The sequence below is a fragment of the Cryptomeria japonica genome, chromosome 1, assembly GCF_030272615.1.
Source record: "Cryptomeria japonica chromosome 1, Sugi_1.0, whole genome shotgun sequence".
Classification (NCBI taxonomy): domain Eukaryota; kingdom Viridiplantae; phylum Streptophyta; class Pinopsida; order Cupressales; family Cupressaceae; genus Cryptomeria; species Cryptomeria japonica.
The window spans coordinates 201086133-201101951 of NC_081405.1; positions in this window are offsets into that span (position 1 = coordinate 201086133).

A 15819-nucleotide genomic window follows, 5' to 3' on the forward strand; every position below is an offset into this window, starting at 1 on the left:
TGACAGTGGAATCTTATAAGAAGGAGGTTACCCACTTGCCATTGCATGTCTAGAATTGGTCATGGCATGCATCCAAAACTATCATGTCGACTCTTGTGAAGTTAGAGGGTCAAATGAAACTGTAATAGAAAGAATAGATTATGAGACTATGGCTAGTGTATTACAAATTCCAAACCGGGAGCAGTATATAGACTTGTCAATGCAATATGAATGGGAATACTTTTAGAATCATGTGGATTGGTGTCTTACCTAGTTCACCCAAATATGGTTAGAGATCAAAATAAAAGTCAATTTGAAGCTCCCTTCTTGAATTAAAATAGAGATTTATAAAAGCAATATTGTCAATGTGATTGTGTTATTACACCAAGCAATTGGGAGACCTGGCACAAACTATTACAAAAAATGGATGTGTAGGTTCTTGTTGGCAATTTGTTTCAAGGATGAATATGTAGATTAGGCAACATTGATAAGTGACTTCCTACATGAACAACTGAATAGCTACCAAAAGAGATGGGAATTCCATTTATGTTGTATGTTGTTTTATATACTCGCTGACAGTGAAGCAAATTGGCTAGGCCTAACTATGGATGGCTGATTGGCAGAGCATAGACTTATATATGTCTGTTTTCACTAGTTATGAGATGAAATAGGCATGAAGGAGTTATCCCATGTGTATGATGCATTTTTCAAGACCCTAATGCAGAGAATTGAAGGGTCTCCTAAGAGAAGAATTTTTGCAAAAACTACTGCCCTGGTGATGCAATTTGATTGCTTTTACATCATGTTCTACACTCTAGCCTATCTAAGGATAGGAAAATATGAAAATGCCCCTTTGAAGCTACCCAGGTATGCCTTGAATTATCTTATCTTCCTAGAGTTGTGCTACCAGATGCCATTTGTTATTATTTAATATTCAAACTTGAAGAAGAAAGGGTACCCTTTCCCTTTATCCCTATCTTATTTTTCCTACAAAAATAATGAAGTTGCAAAGAGCGTAGACAAGTTGTTAGATGAATTTGGTTTCCATTACTACTCCCAAGGAGCAATTTTGATAGCAAAGGCTATGCTCAGGGAAATCTCTATGGTTCAACTTCATACCTCCATGTACCTCAATTGGAAGATTTTTAGAAAGATTGCCAGGATGACAGAGAAATACAAATGAGATATTTTATGAGATTGATGGTGGACCAAGTTATTACTTTCAATATTCTTCTCCCACTCCTAAAAGATGGAATAGATGATGACTTAGACTTAATTGACGAGTCTTACTATGATGCAGTAGCAATGCCTCTCCCTTCAATTCAATGGTCTCAAGATGAAGGGATAAATATCAACATTTGTACCTTCAATGTTTTGAAGAGAACCCGACAGTGGTTGGAAAATAAGGTGAAATCTCATGTAGGCTCTTCCTCATAATAGGGAAACCCATCTGCAGAGAAGAGTTCATCTCAAAGCTCTTAGGGTACTAGAACGACAGTTGACATCAAAGCAACTTCACACAAGTCTAGCTCCCAGTCTAGAGGAGATGAAGAACCCCTAGAAGATCAAGCCAAATTGAAATCAAATTGTGAAGCAATAATCACCAACCCACGAAAGAGGAAGAGAGATTTGAAATCAACTACACCAACCCCACCATCAACATAATAGGTAACTATCCCCATTGTTACTATTGTTGATGATGATTCACATATTTTTTTATCATATAGATACATACTTTGATTTAAGCCTTCCTTTAAGCGAACTCGATCCTTAGACTCCATCATAACCTATATCTTTGGCTCCCCCCATTGTTTCTAAACAAGCCATCACTATTTTAGTTAGTGTCTCTACTATCGTTGCCTCTCTCCCTTGGTTAAAGAAAGTTTTAGAGAAGAAAAAGAAATATGCCCCAACAACAAAGTTGCATGTAGATACTGTCACCCAGTTACTAGGTGATACACCTAAACCCAAAAAGGCTAGGAGAATGCTAGGAGAATGCCTTGTATGGTCATTGATTCTAGCACAAGACACCAAGTCATGGAAATTATTGACCCTATAGTAGACAAAGAGGATCATGAACTCACTGAGGCTAATTACTGATTGAGCAGGATTGATATTGGCCCTTCTAATATAGAAGATGATATATCGTGCTATTTTTTTTAGTAACCTATCATGAATGTTGGCATATGATGAACTAGTATGATGATATGATGATAACGTATGTTGTCATTGATGTCAATAAGTGCAGGTGAATTGGTATGAAGATTGGAAGAAGTTGTTATTGATGTTCAAGTAGGAGAACCGGTATGAAGGGATGAAGTGGATCAGTGTTAGGGTTTCACTAAGTGTGACTACCGGTTGGTAGTCTCAGCTCTAGGGTTTTTGGTTTAGCAATCTAGCTTGTGCGATGCAACCGGTGACATTCTATGATGAGTTAGCTAAAAGATTAGGGTGAGATCGAGATGCCACGTCAGTTTTGTGCATGTGAAGGATTTCCTTGAGGATCTTGCATGTGAAATCGATTGCATTAAATGTCTACCTTGGGAATGAACATTCTTCTTAGTGGTATGTGAAGAAAGCGTGATGGGTTACTGATTTCCATATGCAGTGAAGAATGGATGATGCAGAATGATTTGTGATATGTTTGAGATTATTTTATTCTATGAAAAGTGTTTGAATGGTCAGGATTGGACCGCTTGTAATTGTAAACCTAAAATGTTTAGGGTTTAGGGTTTATGCTATCGACCTAATTGTTGTCTATAAGGTCAATGAGTTTTGATATTGTTTGTGTTGGCAAATGTTGTGTTTTTTATCCGAGTGATGAGATACTTGCCAGACTAGTGAGTGGAAAACTGCAGAGTGATTGCAGAGTAGAGGAGTTGAAAAGGATCTTCCTTAGCATGTAGTGTTGTTATCATATTAGAGCTTTACCTGTTGTCTTCTAACCATTTCAATAGCAGGAAAATCCCTTTGTCGGGTAGCTTTAACAGGCATATTGTAAATCCTCTAACTAGGTGACTCAAGATCATTGAGTTCTTCAAATCCTCTAGAAAGGTAACCTTTAACAGGGTATATAGCCATCCCTTAATCGGGTGATATTTAACAGGATTAGTTCCTAACAAAACCTTATTGTAAAGTCTTTAACTAGACTAGGCTCTGAACAGAGTGATCTTCAAAAGAGTTCAAAAACAAACTTGTGGGTATTCATCCCCATTGTGGTTTTTCCCATTTGGGTTTCCATGTGAAAAACTCGTGTGTCATGAGTTGTGCATTTTTCATATGATGTTTAAGCAGTCTTTGTTTAGGTGAATATGCATGCAAAGCTAATGGTTATGGTATTATTGATACAACACATGCATGAGTATATTGGTGAAGTAGTTATCAAGTGTTGAATGTTATTTGAAGTATTCAGTTTTACTGGTTTAGCTGTCTGAAGTCTTACTGTGTTTAACCGGTATTGCCATGGTTAAGTTTAGCGATGAAGACAAACGATTAACATTGTTTTAACTTGATAAGTTGTTGAAATTTTTTTGTCTGTACTGATTCACCCCCCCCCCCCCCCCTCTCAGTAATAGTTAGGGTATTTTTTGTTCATCATTATTCATTAGTGAATAGTAAAACAAGAAGAATAGAAAAATCACAAGTTGACATAGCAGTTGAGTGCCCTCATCACCTTTGTCCGATCTATTTTATCAACTGTCAAACCATTTGTTGAAGGTACCTCAAATACATTAGTGTTAGAGAGGTATTAGTGTTGATAAATTGGAACAAGTCAAGAGATGTTGGATGATAAGAACAACAGTAGAAGAGTGGGTAAACAAGGTCAAAACTCGGTGCTTTATATTTATTGAAGAGGGTTTGCGAGCTCATGTCACCTTTGAGAACACAATAAACACTCTTCGTACTAATCTAAGGGAACTTAGAAAAGAAATGGCAGGTTTGGAGCTCACCTCCCATCAATTATAAGGAATCTCCAAAATGAACCTTGACCTATAGATAAAGGAGAAAATTATTAAGGATCCCATAGAAAACAAAGCAGATATTGTCTTATTTTTGTGAAGAATAAGGGGTCTAGGTTATAGGAAATGATCAATACATAATAAGATGAAGTGGAACAACAATAGAATGTGGAATTGTGATAAATTATACCATACTAGGAAGATTGCAAGGTCATGAAGTTAATATATGGTAGTGTGTAGCATTAAAAATTAGGCCTTAGCCAACTAATTTATCTTTTAAACATAGCATATAAAATAAGAAACTTTGTCATTGTAATCACCATGGATGTTCTTTTCCAAGCATATTGTGTTCAATCTTATGTGGGAAAAAACCTATAAGAGACCATGATCAGTGGAAAAACCCACATTGGTCATTGGTATTTGATTGCGTTGGAGCTTTGAGAAATTGTAGGAGAGTTCAACAAGGCATTGTGTGTGTTGTTATTGTGATGTATTATTGTTGTAATCATTGAAAATTTGTCCCATTATTGTGAAAAATCAAAATAATATCTTGAATGCATGTGAAATGTTTGGAAATGAGATCCTAGGCAGGCTATGAATGCAAACTAAGACCTCAATTTTCTAATTACATAGGATTGGAATGTAAATAGGTTTATCTATAATCCCAATAAGAGAGCTAAACACTAGCATTCTATTTTTTGTTGAAACATAATTTAGATTGTGAGGCATGCACATACGAGATCTAATGTTAATGATATAAAAATGAAAGATTTCAATATTAACAATGAATTAAAAAAAAGTACTAGACGTGATAAGCTAGATTTGAAATAGAGATACAAAGAGGAACCTAGATCTAAAAAATGGAGGAGAAAGTGTAGACATGGGTGCTAGGTGTCCTAGTTTTAAGGTTCCCAAAACTAATAGAAGTGAGTTGGAATGTAGTTAGAAGGATCTGAAATGTTGTCTCCCAAAAGTTCAACCTAGAATAACAAGACAGGGGAACCTAGAATAAAAAGATAGGTGCCTACTGAATTAGTCCAACTAATTTTGCATTATTTAATTTTTTTTGCAACTTGTAATAGTCTATTGTACACTCTTGTACCACTTTTGTTGTTAAATATGAACCTACACACATGAAAAATTGGAAAGAGGGGTTGTGTTGTATAAGGGCTTCCCCAAGTCAAACATTTCCTTGGTGTTCACACCTCCACAACAACCATGATAATGAAAAAGTGTGTCCTAGGAAGGACAAAGGCTGAATAATAATAAGCTAAATAATAATAAAAATGTTGAAATTAAAAATGTTATCTCAAGTATGAAATCCTTGGCATGGAATCTTACACAAGGTTTGATGTTGATAGAATGAATTTCTACAACATGTTAGTGTATGTTTCATCATAAATAAACAAAATATAATTGATCATGATTGTTGTAACAAATTTGTATGCTTAAATTCTTTTCTCCTTGATTGTAGATCTATAATTGAATTGCTTGAATTTCTTATCAATGTTCTTGAAATATATGTTGAACATAGTGTTGTCATTAATATTAAGGAAGCTTAAGCATTGATGTCAAGTAAGCTAGTATAACTTGACAAAGGATAAATGAATTCAAGAAATTTGATAGGACAGGTTTTGCTGGACAGATACTCTCATAGAAATCTATCTTAAAGAATTTTTATGTTATCATTATGAATTGGGATCAGTTGTTCCTAAATGTCTAGTGAATTTACATAGGCCTAGAAGTGTTTGTGTTGAGTTTCTATGGTTCGTTGCTAAGAGATTGTATGCACATCAAGTCGCACTAAAGTTGTTTTTGTTAATTTTATCAATCAGATAAAACAAAATTCAATGTAAACTAAAAAATGCAATGAAAAAAACAATGCAACATAAACACAACAATACCCTAGGAAAACCTCCCTCTTGGAGGTGGAAAACCCAGCCTAAAAAATCCAATTATATTATGTCAAATATGAAAGCAATTACAAGACATGAAACTTATCTCCAATATAAGATCAGTTTGCTGCCAAATAGTCTTCAACCAAATTCGCTTGATCTATGTGGAGACTGGAATGTATCAAATCTGCTTTGTTGTCTTGGAGATGTGATACACTAATATGTAGAAGGAATTCGCTTGCATAGGGATGATTTGTTGGCCTTCCAGAAGTTTGTCTCAGACTTGAGGTGACTATTGTAGACCTAGAAACATGTATATCAAACCTGCCAATGGAGAAGGATGTGTGATAACTTTCAAGAAGATGAATATGCTTAAGGTAACAATTTTGCTCACTTGAGGCTCATTACAAATTTGTTGACTTGAGAGATGTGATTTGAATGATATGATTGTATCTAATGCCATATAGTTGACTTGATTATATACTTGACTTGAGGTGTCAAGTTAGCAAGTCAGCTTGCTTATATGTTTTACATTTTATAATAATATTATTAGACCGCTCAATAGGTCATGCCTCATAATGAATTCATTGCCTTTATTTATTATAATTGATTTGCGCCTAGCCCCAATAATAAATCGTATAACATTTTAGACACACACAATTAGAAATTGCCTTTATCTGAACTAGCTAATTTTCAATACTCCCTCTTAGATAGAGAGGATAGTAATAAGCAGCTACAACTTGTCGTGAACCTAAATCATGAATTTTCATCTTGCATTGCCCACAGAGGATGGAATCATTGTACACATTTGTAAGAAAACATATACACATATGCATCATGAACTTCTTTCATGATATCCATCTTGCATTGCCCGCAGAGGATGGATCCACCTTGCATTGCCCACAGAGGGTAGAAGAGGTTTTACACCTCATCCTTCTCCCAGAGAAGGATACAATGTCACCTTACATTGCCCGCAGAGGGTTGAAGATGCAACTTAATTGCATCACTAAGATTGAGACTCCCTCTCAATCAAGGTTGTATTCTCCATAATTCCAAGCTTCTCTATGAAGTATTCAAACTTCACTCGATCTAGAGGCTTGGTTAGAATATCTGCAACATGTTCATTAGTGCTGATGTATTTTAGCTGGATGACACCTCTTTGTTCTATATCACGAACATAGTGATAATGAGTTTCCACATGTTTTGACTTGTCATGAAATACAAGATTATTAGACATCTTAATACAACTCTGATTATCACAATAAATAACTGTGGATTCCCAAGGTTGTCCAAACAACCCAACAAGAAGCTTTCAAAGCCAAACTACTTCTCTTGTTGCCAAACTTGATGTAATATATTCAGCTTTTACAATACTCAATGCAATTGAGGATTGTTTCCTACTAGCCCAAGAGATCATGGCGAAACCCAAACTGAAACAAATTCCTAAAGTTCTCTTCCTATCAATAACACTTCCTGCCCAATCAGAATAAGAGAAGCCTCCCAAGTTAATCACGATATTGATTGGATACTTCAACACATAGCCGACTGTTCCACACAAATATCTTAGGATATGCTTGGCTACAATTAGGTGAACATGCTTTGGTTGGTTCATGAATTGGTTGAGTGAACACATTGCATAGCAAATATCTGGTCTAGTGTTAACTAGATACATCAAGGATCCAATCAACTTCCTATACTCCGATGGATCTGGAAAATCAGAGTTAGTTGCAGAAACACTCAATTTCTTCAAGTTAGTTTCCATAGGAGTAGACATAGGTTTACAATCCATCATACCAAATATTTTCAATTTATCAATGGTATATTTTCCTTGACTAAGCATAATTTCATTAGATCTTTGCCATACTTATAATCCTAGAAAGTAATGCATTAGGCCTAGGCCTTTTATTTCAAATGTAGTGGCTAATTCTTTCTTACATCTAATTATGAGACTATCTTCACCCATTAGAAATAAACCATCCACATATAAAACCAAAATCAGCATTTCAGCATTAAATACTTTAAAGTAAAGGTTAGAATCAACATCATTCTTATAAAATCCTAAACTAACCAAATACTTATCAATTCTTTCATACCAAGCTCGAGGAGTTTACTTGAGGCTGTAGAGAGCTTTCTTCAATTTCCATACATGAGATTCTCTATTATGAATCTCATAGCCTTCTGTTTGCTTAATATAGACTTCTTCCTTAATATCACCATTAAGGAAAGCAATCTTTACATCCATCTGATGTAACTTCCAACCTTTAGCTGCAACAATAGCTATGATAGTTCTAATGGAAGTATATCTAGCAACAATAGCAAATATTTCTTCATAATCTATGCCTTCCTTTTGAGAAAAACCATGAAATACAAACCTCGCTTTATATTTCTCAATACTACCATCAACAACATGTTTAATTTTAAATAACCATTTAGAAGAAACAACAAACTTACCTTTAGGTCTAGGAACAATATTCCATACATCATCCTTGATGATGGATTGGTATTCTTCATCCATAGCTAGCTTCCATGCATGCTGACCCATAGCTTCTTTTGTACTGGATGGTTCAGACTCAATGATGTTGCACATCATTGCAACATATTTGGAGAAATTATGAGGTCTCCTACTTTCTCTGAAAGTGCCAGTAGGAGTTGCAAACTTTTTTCCTTCTTGAATTGTGCTTCTAACCCAAAGTGGTCTTTTCTTTCTCACTAGAATATCTCTAGGTCCATCAGTTGGATCTAGAGGCTCAAAAGGATCACAATGCTCAATAGGTTCAGGAGGCTTAGTAGACTCCCTCTGAATCTCAGGGTTAGCATCAATATCGATTATTTTATCATTGTCAATAAGGGAACCTTTAGATTTCTTGAAAGCAATATTTTCTTCAAAAGTAACATCCCTACTTACCTCAATATACCTTTGTCCTAGAATGTAGATACAAAATGCTTTGGAGGATTCATTGTATCCAATAAGGATACCTTTCTTCCTAGATGGCTATAGCTTAGTTCTCTTTTCCTTTGGCACATGAACATAAATGGGACTTTCAAAAAATTCTTAAGTGGTTGATATCCGGTTTGACTCCAATGAAGGCTTCTTCGAGAGTCATGTTCTTCACGGCACGGTGAGGGCATCTATTCTGAATGTACATTGCAGTCTTGGATGCTTTGGCCCATAAGAAAATATATAGATCCTGATCATGAATCTATTGGCAATTGACACTCATTGGATTCATATGTTGTCATTGATGGCAACAATATTTTATAGAAGGCATATACCGACAGATACTAACATTGGAGTAATCAGGGTCATCACCAGCACCAACATCTAGCACTTCAGTGGAGTCGGCATCAGTTTGGAATCTGAAAGGTTTTATTTCTAAAATCATTTTGTATAGGGTCGACATTGAATATCTTTTGTAATGTATTATAAGATGACATAAGGCATATTATTTGTAGAGGGTATATAAGTCAATCTATTAGGTCATTTTAATATATGATAAGGTTGTAGAACTGTGTGATGTGAAGGATATGTATGTAGGTCAATTGTATGTGAAAGTTATATCATGCTATGATTGGTAGATGGTTTGTAAATAATTCTTGGAGGAAAGGAGATACTAGTAGAAGGGTTCAGGGTTTATGAACTGGTACAGAACAAAGCTATAACTGAAAATCTTTTTGGCATTGCAGATGCATTTTGTGAGTTCACCATTATTGTTTTACCTCAGTAGAAGCTTGTATTTAGTGAGACTCTTTTGTGTTGAGCAGTGTGCTCTAGGCAGTGTTTCTTCCTGCATGTGCAGGCCCCCATGCTATGTAATATCTTTCATATGGCCAGTGAATTGATATTGTGGGTCACAATTCCCACCATGGTTTTTCCTCTTTGAGGTTTTCTATGTATAAATTCAGTGTATTATGGTGTTCATTCAAGTGGTTGGTTTATTTAATGTTTCTTCATTTACTAGTTTATATGTGTGTGTTATAATAAGGTAAAATCTTATATTACCGATAGAACACTGATTCACCCCCCCCCCCCCCCTCTCAGTGTTCTTGGATTCCAACAAATGGTATCAGAGCCTGGTGCCTCAGAGGAAGTTTAACAGCTTGAGGAAGATCCTGAAACTGGAATCATTGAATATGGCTATGGAGAAGCAACTTGAGATGACACTTGAGGATTATGATGTTGAAAGGATGAAGAACTTAAAGCTGCAAGATGAATTGAATTCTCCTAACGAATTCATTCTTGTTCTGCAAGAAAGGTTATCATTAGATCAAGCTAGGAGGAAGGAACTTTTGCAAAACTAGGATGATGAAGAGAAAAATGCACTCAAGGAACAATGTCAAAAACGGAGTCAAGCAAACATGCTCATGAAGAATGAAATGCAAGACCTAACTATGAGGATGTCAAAAGATATTGAAGATGGAAAGAAGAAGGAATAAAATCTTGTTCTATCTTTGAAGAACAAATCTGAAGAATATGGCAGATTGGCTCATGAGAATGATATGTTGAAAATTAATTTGGTACAATCCCGAAATAATGAATAAGAACTTGAAAGACAAATAATAACTTTGAGAGATGAGCTGACTACTACAAGTGAGTATAAAGAAAAATTCAGGATTAGTGCTACACAGTTGGATGATTTATTGAAAAGACAAAGGCAAAATGATGATTTTAGAGGACTTGGATTTGTACAAGGCGAAAGCTCTAGTACTGCAAATGAAGATCAGACAACTGGTATGCAGAACTGGTTAGACTAGAGGAAACCGGTAAGGCAATCTAATGCTTACAAATTCAATGGTAGATGATTTGTTTGTAATAAATTTGGGCATATGGCTAAACAATGAAGATATAGAGCAAATCAAAACTACGATTCAGTTTCCAGTCAATGCACAAATTGCAAGAAATATGGTCATAAGTCAAAAGATTGCAAAATTATTAAATGTCACGCATGTGGAAAGTTTGGATATTTGACTAATAAATGTAGGTCAAGGAATGACATCAGATATGTCAAAGAAATTCAAAAGAACAATGTTACATGTTATGCATGCAACAAAATAGGTCATATTGCTAAGTATTGCAAAAGCAAGACTAAACCGGTTAGCAATAACAAAGAAAATGAGAAAGGAAAGCAGAAGGTAGATGAAATACAACAAGATCACACCAAGAGATAGATAAGAAAATATGAAGAACCAAGTGGAGATGCAACTACACCGGTAACTGCACCAGTAACTCCACCAATAGAACAGAGCATTCCTACACCGACATAAAATTCAACCAATAACTAAGGCATACGCCTTAGGGGTTGGAAAATTCATTTCAAATATTGCATATTCCCTGGAAGAGATCTGGAGAGTTGTATTGATCAATGACGGAGGCTTATCCAACATAAAACTATGAAACTGGCATCCAGTAGGGTACACCGCTAAGCATTTATTATAGTGAAGGATTAGGGTTTACTCGCTGATAAAAAGGGAAAATGGACTCATTTTCACTCACCTAGTACTTGAGCAAACCAGAGCGAAGCAAAGGAGAATCATAGGCGATCAAGAGAGACCAAAGACATTCTAAAGTATTTCCAGCAGTTATCTGAGAAGTGATCAAGATCTTTAAACCAATGATCATTTTCCAGGTATTTCTTTGAAATGGTATCTGGATCATCATCCACTCCTACTTTCATTGTGAATCCCACTATTGTTGAGGTTAAGGATAGTCTTAGGCCTTTTTCCAAAGAAGTTCCTCAAATTGCAATGAAGGAAGACTCTACTAGCGCATTTTTTAGGGTTCCCGATGGCATGGTTTATGTGGAAGATATCAGGGCCTATATTCACTGCACATTGGAGGATTTAGGCACTGAAGAGATCAAGAGAATGTATCAATTTCTGATACTAGGTAGCTCCGGAACAGTTAGGCCAAAATATCAAATCAGTGAAGACCTAGGGTTAACCGGAATCCTGTATATACCAGAATTCAAGGATGAGATGATCATATATGTTTTGACCAGGGTTTATAATGAATTCATCTGGCTAGACTGGCCCCACATGATCACCAAAGAAGCAATTCAGGCGATCACTGACTTACCCAAAGTTGGATAGGAACCAGGAAAGAAGATCTCCAACACTGTAGTTGAAAAGCTCACCGACTTAACTCATGATGGAAGGTCGATGGGGGTCAACACCATTAAAGATACAGATGTGAAATTTATCAACATGATCATCGGCTACAAGTTAACTCAATCAAGTCGATTGAACTTTGTTGCCAGTTCCTGTATCCATACTGAATACCAAATGATAAAGAATAATGGAAAGTATGACTTATGTGAATGGTTAAGAAGTGAATTAATGTTAAATATTATCAAAATCAAAGGTGTTAAGAAAGGAACATTCATGTTTGGCAATCTTATTGTCTTCTTGATGTTGTACTTCATGAATGAGCTACCGGGTTTGGGAAAGAAACGTTGAGCTCATGACATACTGACAGGTATGCAGATCAAAGATGAAATCACCAGTCTTGACAATAACAAGGATGAGAAGATTTGGGGCTACTTTAAAACTTTTCAATAGAACACGAGACTGAGGGAGAGAATCTCCAAACACATTGTGGAGAAATACTCCATTGATATTTGCTTCATGGTAAAAACAAATGAAACTCTCATGGAAGCGGTGGAACCTAGAACAATATGGGTCACTGAATTGGGCTATGAAGTTGATGACAACATCTTGGAACTCTATTTTAAAATGTTGATTGATGCTCCTTTAGATGATAAGGTTGAACACTTTGGCACTGCAGAGGAGAAGGCTCTTGAGGTTAAAATTGGTTTCAACAAGAAAAGAAGAGAAAAGAAAATAGAAAAAATGTAATCCACATGATAGATACAAAACTAGGTTCTAGATCTAAACTGGTAGATCAACCGGCAACGACTAGTGCTCCTGAGGCAAAGAGGCCTGAGACTTTCATTTCTTCTATCACTTCTAACTCTGATCTAGAGGATAGTCAACCTCTTGCATTCAAAAGGGTACAAAGGAAGAAAGTTGACAAGCCTCCAGTAGAAGAGAAGAAGGTGGAGCCAAGGAGGAAGCTAGTAAGAAAAGTGACAAAGCCTACTGCAACCACACCTCCGACAAGGAAACCTACTCAGAAGAGGCAGCCTGCTCCATCCGCTCCTGCAACCCTCAACAAGAAGAAAAAGAGCGATAGATGAAGCAATTGAATCTGGTAATGTTACCATCATTCCCCCAATGGCTTGTGCAGGATTGATAGATGAGGTAACTAAAGATGGAATATTGAAGAGTGTGTCAAATTTATATGAAGATTTAGATGATAATGAGAAAAATGAAATGGAAGAAGTAATTTTTGTTATATTTAGACATATATAAGAAGACTTTGGTAGAAATTTTGAAGGAAATTCCTTTATCATTGTATAACAAGTTAGATGCAAGGAGATTAGATGCAATTAGGATGGATATAGAGATTAAAGAAGGTGAACTTTTAGGCGTGTGTGGCTCTATAAATAATGAAGAAATGAAAAGATGTATATATGTTGCCAACAAAACAATTTTTAGCAGCAAACCCTGACAAATAAGCCTAATTATGGGTAGAGTAAATGAGATAATAAATGAGACTCAAGATGGTTGGTCTAAATTCTTCCAAAAGAATCCTAATTTACTTACTTCTCAAGAAGAATTTTCTAAGGTAACAACTTCCACTATTCCAGATAGATATAAAGGAAAAGGAATTTCAAGAAGTTCAGATCAAATTTTGAATGAACTGACAATAAATAAGAGTGTACAGACACCACCGACGGGTAGACCTAAAATTGATGAGAGTGTTCAAACTATACCAACAGAGACAATATTTATATAGTTCAAGCAAGCCAATGTAGATAATGTACAGGGTACTGATAATATTGTAGATAATACTCCATTGACAGTAATAGATACTGCACCAAGTGGTGAAGCCACCGGTGCAAAAGAGGATGAGAAAAGGGATACGCCAGGAGAGGATAAGGAAAAAGTGACTAAACCGACAGTCGATTCCTCAACAAAACTTTTGGCAATTGACACTTCTTAGGTTGAGAAGAAATCAATCACAGAGATGAATCCCACAGAGCTAATGATGATGGCTACTCAAAAGCTAATGAAGGAGGGATCTACAAACAAAGGAATAATAGATCAGCCAATAACAATTTTGCACAGATTGATTCCTGATTGTATGATTGAAAATGAAGCAAGCCCTTCCAACAAGCTTAAGATATTAACATAACACATATCTAAAAACTTTCAATCATTGCAGCAGATTTCCGATTGACAAGCACTTGAAAGATTTACTCTGGCTAAGAAAGCTGCTTTTGATCAAATTATTGAAATAAAGAAGAGGAAGGTTGAAGAGAAACTTATACTTATTGAAAATTCTTTGAAACAGTGTACTAACATCTACAGGGTCTGTTGTAATATAGAGATTCTTACAACAAATATAGATAAGAGGATAAAGGAGTTACATGAAAAGATTGCTAATATTGCTAACTCTTTTGATGGCCTAACTTCACTTACAACATCTATTGATGGACAAATTTTGACTTTGGGGAACCAAATTTTTGCTTTTGAAAAGGAAAGAGACAAGATCATTCGTAGAGCAAGGAGTTTTAGAGGTTTGGTGAGTCCAAGATTGGATTCACTTGGTGTACATAAGAGGGAATGTATGGATATGCTTGCGAAGCCCACACCAATAGAAGTCACTAAGAAAGAAATAGTAGCACATTTACTGAGTGGACTTGTATCCATATCCAAAAAATTCAAAACTGGTTGGGATACCTATATATAGTTGCTAGAGAAAGATTATCTGGAAATCTTGAGATTGGTCAAGCTCCTGTAAAGTAATCTATAACAATTCTTTCAATTCTTTCACCTGTCTTTGGCATTAATGCCAAAGGGGGAGTATATGTATGTGAAAAATATGGGGAGGATATCATACAAAGTATATTCCAAACATAGTCAATCAGCTCAAGGGGAGCATGTTTCATGTTTCAGTTGAACTGACAGGGAATCCATTTTTCACATGAGTGTTGCCATCAATGCCAAAGGGGGAGATTGTTGGCAATTGACACTCATTGGATTCATATGTTGTCATTGATGGCAACAAGATTTTGTAGAAGGCATATACCAATAGATACTAACATTGGAGTAATCAGGGTCATCACTGACGTCGACATCCAACACTTCAGTGGAGCCGACATCAGTTTGGGATCTGAAAGGTTTTATTTGTAAAATCATTTTATATAGGGCCGAAATTGAATATAATTTGTAATGTATTGTAAGCTAACATAAGGCATATTATTTGTAGAGGGTATATAAGTCAGTCTGTTAGGTCATTTTAATATATGACAAGGTAGTAGAACTGTGTGATGCGAAGGATATGTATGTAGGTCATTTGTATGTGAAAGTTATATCATGCTATGATCAGTAGATGTTTTATAAAGCATTCTTGGAGGAAAGGAGATAGCGGTAGAAGGGTTCGTGGTTTATGAACCGGTACAAAACATAGCCATAACTAAAACTCTTTTTGGCATTGTAGATGTCTTTTGTGAGTTCACCATTACTTTTTTATCTCAACAGAAGCTTGTAGTCAGTAAGACTCTTTTGTGTTGAGCTGTGTGCTCTAGGCGGTGTGCCTTCCTGCATGTGTAGGCCCCCATAGTATGTAATATCTTTCATATGGCCAGTTAATTGATATTGTGGGTCACAAATCCCACTATGGTTTTTACTCTTTGAGGTTTTCCACATATAAATTCATTGTGTTATGGTGTTCATTCATGTGGTTGGTTTATTTACTTCATGTTGTATGTTTCTTCATTTACCAATTTATATGTGTGTGTTATAATAAGGTAAAATCTTATATTATAGGAAAAACACTGATTCATCCCCCTCTCAGTGTTCTTGGATTCCAAAAAAATCATTGCTTTAGTTGCTTCAACAATGGCTCTATTCTTTCGTTCAAC